The 11,067-nt window shown below is 45.1% G+C and overlaps 1 protein-coding gene across 1 annotated transcript in view; it reads right to left on the bottom strand.

The window, feature by feature from the left end:
- Positions 1-11,067, bottom strand: part of LOC308184745 (ubiquitin-associated protein 1-like) — a 211,460-nt gene that overhangs the window by 52,635 nt on the left and 147,758 nt on the right. The window lies entirely within an intron of this gene.

Genomic DNA, 11,067 nt, shown 5'->3' on the forward strand with positions numbered 1-11,067 from the left:
ACCAGTTTTGGTGGGCTTCATTCTCCCTTTTTCGTTTTTCTAGCCCTTCTCTCAATTTAGTCATTGTATCCCTTACCACTCCAGTATGATCAGCATATACACAACACTCCTCTAGTAGGGCTGCACACAATCCTCCTTGTTGTAGAAAAATCAGATCTAATCCCCTACGATTTTATAGTACTACATCAGATAAGGATCGCACAGATTTCTCGAAAGCTGATATAGATTGCTCGATACGGGCCAAATCCTCATCTACAGCAATGCGTAGAGAGGTAAATTCTTGGCTTTGTTTTACCAGAGAGGTAATTCCAGTTCCGGCTCCTGCAGCCCCCAGAATCATCAGAGTGGCTAAAGTAACAACCGTAATAGGCTCTCTCTTCCTTAAGTGGTTTTTTGCCATAGCATGTTGGATGTACATATACTCCTCAGAATGGTAAAGAATCCTAGGTATAATTACTACCTGTACACAAAAATCATGAGACCAGTTGAACAATTTCAAAGATAAGCATGGAGTTACCCCCAGAGACGAACATACCCATCTGGTGTTATCTGCTGGTATTAACCATTTTTCTTTGTCTAATTGTGTAACATTTTCTGTAATATTGCATAGATGGAACTTCTCACCAGGGACCGTGCCTACGCATCTGCCATTCCCAGTTACTTCCGTTAACGTTATTCCTACATCCCTTCCCCAATTGCATTGTGGGGGATCGGTTTCGTTTGAACGGGTGGTCTCTCCCAGATCCCCAATGGCGTCGTAATATGGGGGCCTTATATCAAGACATAACCAGCAAGGTCTAGGCACGTCTGGATTTGTTTGATTCAACAACTGATAACTAGCATTCATGATTCTCCATATGTTATTCCCGGTCACCCCTTCATTTCTAATCCCGTACTCCGGGTTTACTGATTTATTAGCAACCTCCAGTGGTTTAGGGCTATTAGGAGTTAGCATTCTAAAAGCTTGTGTAGGCTGAATCCTCAAAACACTCCCCGACAGTTCCTGATTTGGTCCCACCCGTTGGGGACTCTTAGTCTCTTCCTTCTTTATATAGATGATGCCTCCCCTATCAGTCCCCCAGCAGTAGTTATCTGCTGAACAACATGGTGATCTTCCCATCTATTCAGGCTCCATTTAAAAGGTTTGTGAGGGTGCGTAGGCCCAGGAACAGTGTAAACAATCGCACCCGTTACTATGTATCGCAAAAAAATGGCTAGGGCCCATTTTCCGGAGTTCTTTACCTGGCCACGTAATTCCCCACCGTTTCACTCTCTGCCTCGCTTGTCAGTTCGGTTGCAGCGAACTACAAGGTGCAGGTTCTTCTCGGCAGCAGCAGTGTTCTTCAGGGGAGTTTCTCGGGTAACCGCGACCTTTTTCTGATCAAACAGGGTCCCCTCTCCCCCTTTTTTTACGATACATAGACAGTTAGACCATACTTATCAAGTTCGTTTCAACGTGAGCTTTAAGTCATCAGGGCCTGCGACCGCTTCCCATTCGCTTTTCTGGATCGGTCCTTTCACGCGACTGGCATGCGTTCACCCCTTCTCAGCCGTCCGGATAGCCGTCTCTGTGATAAGTAAAACAACATGGGGGCCTCCCCACCGCGGTGTTAAAGACGTTTCTTTCCATGTCTTAATTAGAACCCTATCTCCAGGTTGTATCCTATGGATTGCTATATCTAGCCACCAAGCCTTTCGCTTGCAACTCCCTCTGTCGGTTCATAAGCTGTATTAAATAAGGTTTTAATTGGATATCCTGTACCTGGGGGTGATCAGATGGCATCTCTAAATCATAAGGCATACCATACAGCCTTTCAGAAGGTGAGATTCCGACATCGGCTCGGGGCTATGTCCGGATATTCAATAGTGCAAACGGTAAACATTTCACCCAGGAGGTTTTTGTCTCTATCATAAGCTTTGTTAGTTGCTTTTTAATTTCACCATTCATTCGTTCTACCTTTCCAGAGCTTTGAGGGTGCCACGGAGTATGATATTCCCATTTAATTCCCGGAGCCTTCATCGTGTCTCGGGATACCTTTGACACAAAGTGTGGGCCTTGATCAGAGTCAATTGCTTCTATTACCCCGTATCTGGGTATGATGCTTTCTAATAATATCTTTACCACGGTTTGAGCTGTGGCCCTTGCCGTAGGGAATGCTTCAACAAAGTTTGTGAGGTGGTCTACAATAACTAACAAGTATCTATATCGCCCCGTTTTTGGAAGTTCAGTAAAATCTAATTGAATCTTTGCAAAAGGTCGATGTGCCAATTCTCGTCCTCCCGGGACCCTTTTTCTCATGTGTTGAGCATTTACCCTCCGACAAGTTATACAATCATTTACGATCCTCTTTGCTATATTATAAATCCCTATACACATATAATTTGTGGCAAATTGATCCACCAATGCCTGGGTTCCCCAGTGCATCTGTTCATGAAATCTCCGTAGCACCCTCATAGCTACTGATTTTGGTAACACTTCCCGTCCATCAGGCAGTACCCATTTCCCTTTATCGTTTTTTTTCGAACCCCCATTTGTGTCATCTTGTCTTCTTCTGTAATAGTGAAACAGAGTAAGGGGAGGGGAATGGGTCCATTCGACCACAGGGAGTTAGCCGGCCCGCACTTGTAGCAGTTTTTATAAGGCGGGCTTTCTTCCTCAGAACAATTGCATTCAATCCCATCAACTCCCCATTCACTCCAGCAATCATAACATGGAAATTCCTTTAAGTCTTTCCCACAGTATTAAGCATTATATTAAGCATTATTATATATTATTTATATATTATTATATTATTAATTATTATATTAATTATTATATATTAAGTATAAGTATTAAGTATTTCCCACAGTCTGGGCAATCTTCCCTCGTTCTTCTAATTCTTATACTCATTAATGCTGCCCTTTTTGCCTCCTGATCTGCTAGATTATTACCCCTAACCTGAGGGGTGAGGCCTTTTTGATGCCCTTTTATATGTACTACGGCAATTTCTTTGGGCTCTCTGATAGCTTGTAAAACCTGGGTAATCAATTCCTGATGTATTAAACCCTTTCCTTGTGAATTGATGAGCCCCCTTTCTTCCCATATTTTACCAAATGTATGTACTACCCCATAAGCATATTTTGAATCTGTATATATTGTACCGCTTTTATTTTTCAACAATTTTAGGGCCCGCAAGATGGCATATAGCTCGCAAGCTTGGGCGGACCAGCTAGGGCTCAAAGGTCCAGATTCCACTATCTCAAATGTTTTCCCGTTTACTAACGCGTATCCTGATTATCACTTTCCCTCGACTACTCTCGAGGAACCATCCACATATATCTGTTCACCGATGGGTAATTCCACCTCCTCTAGATCAGGTCTCAATTTCGTTTGCTCTTCTATATTTCGGAGGCAATCATGTCCTAAGGACTCATTTGGTTCCCCATAAAGAAATTGAGCAGGGTTCTGTAGGGAGGTTGTTTCTAATGTTAATTTTGGAGAGGAAATCAAAATTCCTTCGTATTTTAATAATCTGGCGTCAGTGATCCATTTCTCTGCCTTCTGTTGCAGTACCCCGTGTATATTGTGTAGAGATATTACTTTGATTTCCCCCCCAAAAGTGATCTTCTGTGCTTCTTCCACTAACAAGGCAGCAGCTACCACTACCTGCAAACAGTTTGGCCAACCCCCGGCTAACCGGATCCAATAATTTAGACAAATAGGCCACAGGTTTTTTACTCCCTGCCCATTCTTGGGCCAGCACTCCGTATGCCGTGCCTTCTGCGCTGTTCACAAAAAAACAAAACAAAACGGCCTCCTTAAATCTGGTAAGCTTAACACTGGGGGGCGTACTAGTTCCTCCTTTAACTTGTTCAGTCGTTCCTCATCTTCTTTTGTCCATTTGAGTAATCCATCCTTATTCAGCTTGTTATATAAAAATTTAACCTTTCCACTGTAATCTTCTATCCATTGTCTACAGTATCCGGTCAACCCTAACAGTTGCCGTACCTGCCTTTTAGTTCGCAGGGACGCTAAAGCCAATATTCCACTGATTCTGCCCGGGTCTAACTTCTTAGTCCCCTTACTTAACTGGTGACCCAGGTACTTTATCTCTTGCTCCACAATTTGTAATTTTGCCCCTCCTTTTTCTTTTAAAGGGTACAGAGGGTACAGATTAACTCGATTCTCTGAGCCAATCCAAAGGCTCGCATATTCGCTCTCCACTAAACAAAAAGGTTCCTTTGCATTTACATAAATGTTTAAGGTTTGGCAAACCCAGTCTTCAAACGACCCAAATATGGGCCAATAATTTGCCTACCTCCCCAAACTTCAACACAATAATGAATCATTTTTACTTTATCCTTTCCCCGCCTAAAAGGGGAATCACTCCAATTCTTAATCATTAACCCCAGTGGACTATCTGGGGGAATAGGGGGCAACCTAGCACTAGGCATTACCCCACCCATGGGACCAGAAGGCTTACTCTTCTTCTGTCCCATCTTCCGGAGCGCCTTCACACACACACACAGCCGCTTCCCCCTGGTCGTGGCCCAGTCCCTCGCGGGATGTGGGAACCGCACTACTGAGGGGTCCGCACTCACTTCATCCGCAATTGGACGTCTCACACAAACGCACTCTGGGATCACCAACCCCAACCGAACGGATCACCGGCCTACACTTACCCACCCCGTGGGTCTTCGTTCGGCCTTCGTGCACAAAGATTGCTTGGGGTTACCGGTTTCATTTGCTTGTGCCTAATTTTGGGTTCGTCAGTGAAGGGCTCGAGCGGGATTTCCCGTTCCCGGGGCCGCTGAAATCGGCGGGGCGCCTCCCCTAGAGGGATTCCCAGTCAATCCGCCTTCATCTGAGTCATGGCACCAAATTTGTTATAAGCGAGACCACGCAATTTTCTGGTCGAAGATAATTTATTAATTAAGTAAGCAGGCACAAGCAAAACAGCGCTGGGCGGCTGGGGAGTCTCCGCTCCACCACAGCACGCAACTTTCCCTTTTCAGTGTCGCCGTTTTATAGCATCCAAGTTTCGGCTTGTCAGGACTTGTTGAACCTTCTGAAGCTGCGCAGTTCCTTGTTGGGGGTCGTTGTTTTTCTTTCAATGATCATGCGTTGTGCTCGTGTTCAAGGGGGAGGGTGGTGAAGCGGCAAACACTATTTCACAGAGTCTTTGTTTTACCAAGGATGTTTATCCAACACCCCCTCCCCACTATCTACTTGCTTAGTCTTCCCCCTTAACAAGGTCGTAAATTGCAAAACCTTATCTTCTCAGCAGATTCTCTGAATTCCTTTTAAAGACAATGAACAAACACCCGCTAATTTATCACAGGCAGTACACCAGGGAAATTTGGTGTATGGTAACTGTGATATATGGAGTAATAATTCATGTTAAGAAGATGGTTGATGTTAATAAAGAAGGGGGAGATGTGGGAGTGTGGCCATGGGGGTCGACAAGCCCCATGGTTGGTGATAACATCAGACTCTTAACGATGAGGCCATCAGGAATGTAAAGAGTTTAGAGGGAACAAAGAAGGGTGATTCAGGAGACGCCATGCCGTCTCGGGTTGCTTGTTCTCCCGCCGTTAAGGCATGGAAATTGCTGGGGGTTTGCAGGTTGAAACTGTTAAAATTTGTTGTTTGGTGTTTTATGATAATCATATTATTAGTGTGGTTTCAAGGGTTAACGAAACGCGGGAAAAGACGGCCTCGCATGGGTTGGTGTCGATCACGTTTTGTTGCTTTCGGGAACTTTGTGGAGGGCAGAGCATGGGCAGAAGAAGAGGGAGCCGGTCGAAGCCGCCCATGCGGTCTGGACGAGATCCAGGAACCCACAGGGTCTGCGCAGGAACAAAAGGTTGCTAGCGGTGATGGGGGTGGGGGTGGGGAACCGTGGGCCTTCATCCCCACGACCCCACCGACCACCACCAAGAGACACTGTACAGGCGCCAAAAGGAGGAGTTTGTGAAAATATTAATTATAATACGAATGGGATAGGTCATACATATGTATAGGCGTACTTCGGTTTCTTATGAATATGTAAAAACAATCTTCTATATATTTAGAAAGTTCGACGGTTGTGTGTGCGTGTTGGTAGAGCGCAGACTCCCCGCACACCCAGTGCTGTTTACTTGCCTTTTATAAATATTACTAAATTCAGATTGAGTTTTATCTTCATTTATAACAGTAACCCTTGCACAGGGAAGTGCTTGGCAGTACACCAGGGAATCTGGTAAACTCATAGGTGTGCGGTACCCCTTGCACGGTAAAGCGTTTGGCAGTACACCCCCATTTTCCAGAATCGGAACATTAGTGTGTGGTACCCTGCAGGAGGGAAATTTCTGTAGCAGCACACTGACAAGGGCTAGGAAAAATGGGAAATATGAGTTCCAGGGGACAGGGAAATATCCCTGGGGGAGTGCCTACCGACAGTTCTTCCTGAAGAATTATAAGAAATTGGAAAAATAATCTGAAAATTAGAGGAGATGATAAAAGAAAAAAGAAAATGGTTAAATATTGTGTATTAGTCTGGACAAAAGAACCAATTAAGGAAACAGCAGTATTTTGGCCAAAATACGGGCCTGATGAAAATTCAGGCTTGAAATTTATGTGTAAATGTTGTGGTTTAACCCGGCTGGCAGCTAAACACCACACAGCCGTTCGCTCACCCTCCCCCCTCCCTCTCTGGGATGGGGGAGAGAAACGGGAAAGTGAAGCCGGTGAGTTGAGATAAAGACAGTTTATTAAGACAGGAATATAATAATAACAATAATAATAATAATAGTGATAATGATAATAGTATTAATAATAATAATGTGTAAGAAAACAAGTGATGCACAACGCAATTGCTCACCACCCGCTGACCGATGCCCAGCCTATCCCCGAGCAGCCGGCCCCCCACCCCGGCCAGCCACCCCTATATATTGTTTAGCATGACGTCAGATGGTATGGAATACCCCTTTGGCCACTTTGGGTCAGCTGTCCTGGGTCTGTCCCCTCCCAGCTCCTGCTGCACCCCCAGCCTGCTCGCTGGCAGGACAGAGCGAGAAGCCGAAAAGTCCTTGGCCTGGTGTAAGCACTGCTCTGCAACAATTAAAACATCAGCATGTTATCAGCGCTCTTCTCATCCTAATCCAAAACATAGCACCCTACCAGCTACTATGAGGGAAAATTAACTCTGTCCTAACTGGAACCAGGACAGGCACATTTGAGACATATCCCAAAGGAAAACTTGTTTCTAAAATTTAAAGAGCTGTTATTTTTGGTAGAGCAGCGAGTTCACCCATATTGTATTATTCACATGCAGAGCCACACCTTGTTACCTGGTATTTTTGCAGAGGGTAACACACACGCTGACCAGCTAACTAATATGACCCTGACTGCTCCGGTGCCTAAGGTGCTGGAGCAAGCACGGTTATCCCATGCCTTTTTCCATCAATCCGCCAAAGCCTTGGCGAAACAATTCACTATATAGATCACTGACGCCAAACTGATTGTCCAAACATATCCTGACTGTCAACAACGTGGTTCGACCCAGTCTTTAATGGTAAACCATAGAGGTCTACAGTCCTTACAGTTATGGCAGACCAACGTCACGCATATTCCAGAACTTGGTCGCTTGAAATATGTTCACGTATCGGTAGATACTTTCTCTCATGCTATTTGGGCGACAGTTTCGGTGGGTGAACCTAGTCGCCACGTCCAGGCTCACTTCCGTGTTGCTTTCGCAGCGCTAGGCATCCCAAAGGAAATAAAAACCAACAGTGGCCCTGCCTGTACTTGTCACTCTCTTCAAAACTTTTTTCAAACTTGGGGTATCCGACACATCACAGGCATTCCTCATTCCCCCACGGGTCAAGCCACTGTTGAGCGCACACATCGCACCTTGAAAACACTGCCAAATAAACAAAAAGGGGGAGACACCCAGGAAACACCACAGAACAGGTTGGGAAAGGCACTTCACATAATGAATCACCCATCATTACCCTTTCCTCACAAAGAGGTACCGCCCATAATAAAACATTACAAAAGTATGAATTCCACCCTGTCACAGGTGCCACAATCAGAGCAGGCCTTAGTAATGGTAAAAAAAATTAAATACAGGTCTTTGGGAGGGACCCCAACCTCTAATAACTTGGGGTCGAGGGCATGCTTGTGTCCCACAGGTCATGGACCAAGGTGGGTACCAGCAAGGGGGGTAAGGCCATGGTTGGCCTCCTCCTCACAATCGCCGCTGTCATCGGTTATTGCCAGCCCTGGGTCTCCATCCAACCACGCCGCAACATCTGGGTCACCCTCGCCAACATGACAGGACAAGAAGCGATGTGCCTGTCCCGGGCTAGTGCTAACGACCCATTCACGACATGTCTGGTGTGGAACCCGGCAGATAACAAAGACTGGACTGTCTACTTGCCGCAAGCGCCCCTAGAGCCACAGGAATTAGATATCCTGGGATGTGTAACAGCATCAGCATGTGTAAGGTTTAATTGCTCAGGCAAAAAAACAAATCATGAAACAAATGGTCAGTGCCGCACTTGCTCCTTATTGCAATGCATCTCTTTGCTGTAATTATACAAAACTATAATAGCATCCTTCCTTGGGCCAGGAGCCGCTCTGCTCGGCTGTGGGATCGACTGTGGAACGGACGCCCCTAGGTGCACCCCGAGCATTTTCCTCGGAGGGGTCTCCACTCTCAGCCGCTCACCACGGGAGTAGACAAGGACCTCCTGAAGCTGCAGACAAATTATTTTAAGTGATATTTTCTTGTGGTTTGAATGAGAAGTGCAAGAGGCCTCTTTGCATGATTGATTGATTGTGCTGTGCGAGTGAGATGCAGCATCGCTGCGAAGCAACATCCCTAGCGCTTAGTGGCTTGTTGGCTGATGCAGATTCTAGGAGGCATGCTACTTTACAATCGTAATTCTGCATGTGATTTTCACCCTGTTGCTTATTGTACCTTTCTTATTGCAATGTTTGCGGTGCTTGACAGGAAAATCTATAAAAAGCGTTTGGTTGGTTGAAAATAAAAAAGGGGGAATTGTGGGGAAGGAATTTGCAGGTGGCTTCGCGCTGTTTCACACATCCCTGAACTAGAGATAATGAGGAAGTAAGCGGTAGAAACAAAAACTTGAGCAAGGTCGAGATAAAGTAAATTGGCTGCAGTGTTAAAGATGAGCTTTGGGCAGTGGCCAATTGCTGGCTGGCTCAAGGTGTGTCTGAGGGTCTCTAACCAACTGTAAGACAGAGTTGGGCGCGTGGACAGCGTGTGGGGCTACGGGGAAAGTATATGTAGTAGTGAAAAAGGGCAATAAACGTCTCCTGTTCAAGAGCCATCAGGAGTCCGTGTCTTGCATCCCTTCACCCATCCACTTGAATGGGCGCTCTTTTTAGATAAATGTTGCAGGATTGGGCCTTTGGTGCACATGTGGAAGTATCCTGCACAGACATTTTTAACATCATTAAAAAATATAGCAGTCATAGACTTGTAACCCATCAAAATCTAAACACAGTAAAACTGCACTTATTACAGTATCGCCTAGGTGAATTTACATTGTTCATTTATGTGAAGGAAACAAAGGAAAGGAAATGTCTGTGTTCCTGTAATTACATGATAGCTGTAATTACTGTTTTGCTTATCCTTTTTCCTGTCCAAAACTCCAAAAGTATTTTTGCAACTCATCAGGGATTTGCACTGCTATTTTCCAACATACAGATGCTTCTCAAGTGTCTTCTCATCTTTTTGAACTGTCTCTTTCAACAGATCAGACTCTTTTCAGTTGCTTTTGTTCGCTTCAATCAACATAGTGAAGAAATACCCTTATCAAAGAATGTATCCTTAGCAACGCAGCAGCAGCCAAGCAATACTACCAGACCCTTACTCAGGAAGAATAAGAAGTAAGGGCTCTACGTACCAGCTTCAGCATCATTCCTGTTATCATAAAGCTTAATACACAGCAAGATGGCCGACCTACGGGTCATGTTGCTCTCTACATAGCACTTCTGTTACAGCACTTCATTATCAAAGCCCTTTTCACATTAATTTATAAAACACAGCAAAGACAAAGATCTCTTTTGCTTATTAAATCAAGGAAACCATTTCATCTACAAGTGCATTCTCAGCGCACTGCACACCTCATAGCTAGCTGACATGAGGTGGTGCTCACCAACACGCAGCACAAGAACAAAAGCACAACACAAATACATAAAGCTTAAGCACAGGCCCTTCACCTACTCCCAGCTCGTATTTCCCAAGCGAGCTCTGACTCTTTTACCAAGAATATAGTTTGTTTTTAAAGTAGTCAGACCTCTGGAGTCTAGTGTAAAAGAAATACAGACTCTTGCTTACCATCCCAGTCACTGCTGGTCAGTAGGGACTTTTGAAACGGTTGACCACCGTGCTTCACTTTCTTTTAGATCATTTTATCTGTAGTGTGATCAACTTTCAGAGCTCTCAGCATAGCACAGAGGCTTTTAAAAGAAGCTTTGTGCATTCATGCATTACAAAATCAAAATCCAAGTCCAATTTGGATTTAAACACCCTCCCAAAACAGAAAAACATCCCTCACAGAGGATGAGCACTTTAAACCCCAAATCCTTGTAATCTAAATAAGTGTCCTGGTTTCGGCTAGGATAAAGTTAATTTTCCTCCTCGTAGCTGGTAGGGTGCTGTGCTTTGGATTTAGGATGAGAAGAGCGCTGATAACATGCTGATGTTTTAATTGTTGCAGAGCAGTGCTTACACCAGGCCAAGGACTTTTCAGCTTCTCGCTCTGTCCTGCCAGCGAGCAGGCTGGGGGTGCAGCAGGAGCTGGGAGGGGACAGACCCAGGGCAGCTGACCCAAAGTGGCCAAAGGGGTATTCCATACCATCTGACATCATGCTGAACAATTAATATGGGGTGGCTGGCCGGGGTGGGGGGGCCGGCTGCTCGGGGATAGGCCGGGCATCGGTCAGCGGGTAGTGGGCAATTGCATTGTGCATCACTTGTTTATGAACATTAGTAGTAGTAGTACTATTATCATTATTATCTTCCTTTCTTTCCTGTCCTAATAAACTGTCTTTATCTCAACCCACAGGCT

Source organism: Anser brachyrhynchus (assembly GCF_964034855.1).
Source record: "Anser brachyrhynchus genome assembly, chromosome: W".
In the NCBI taxonomy this organism is placed as follows: domain Eukaryota; kingdom Metazoa; phylum Chordata; class Aves; order Anseriformes; family Anatidae; genus Anser; species Anser brachyrhynchus.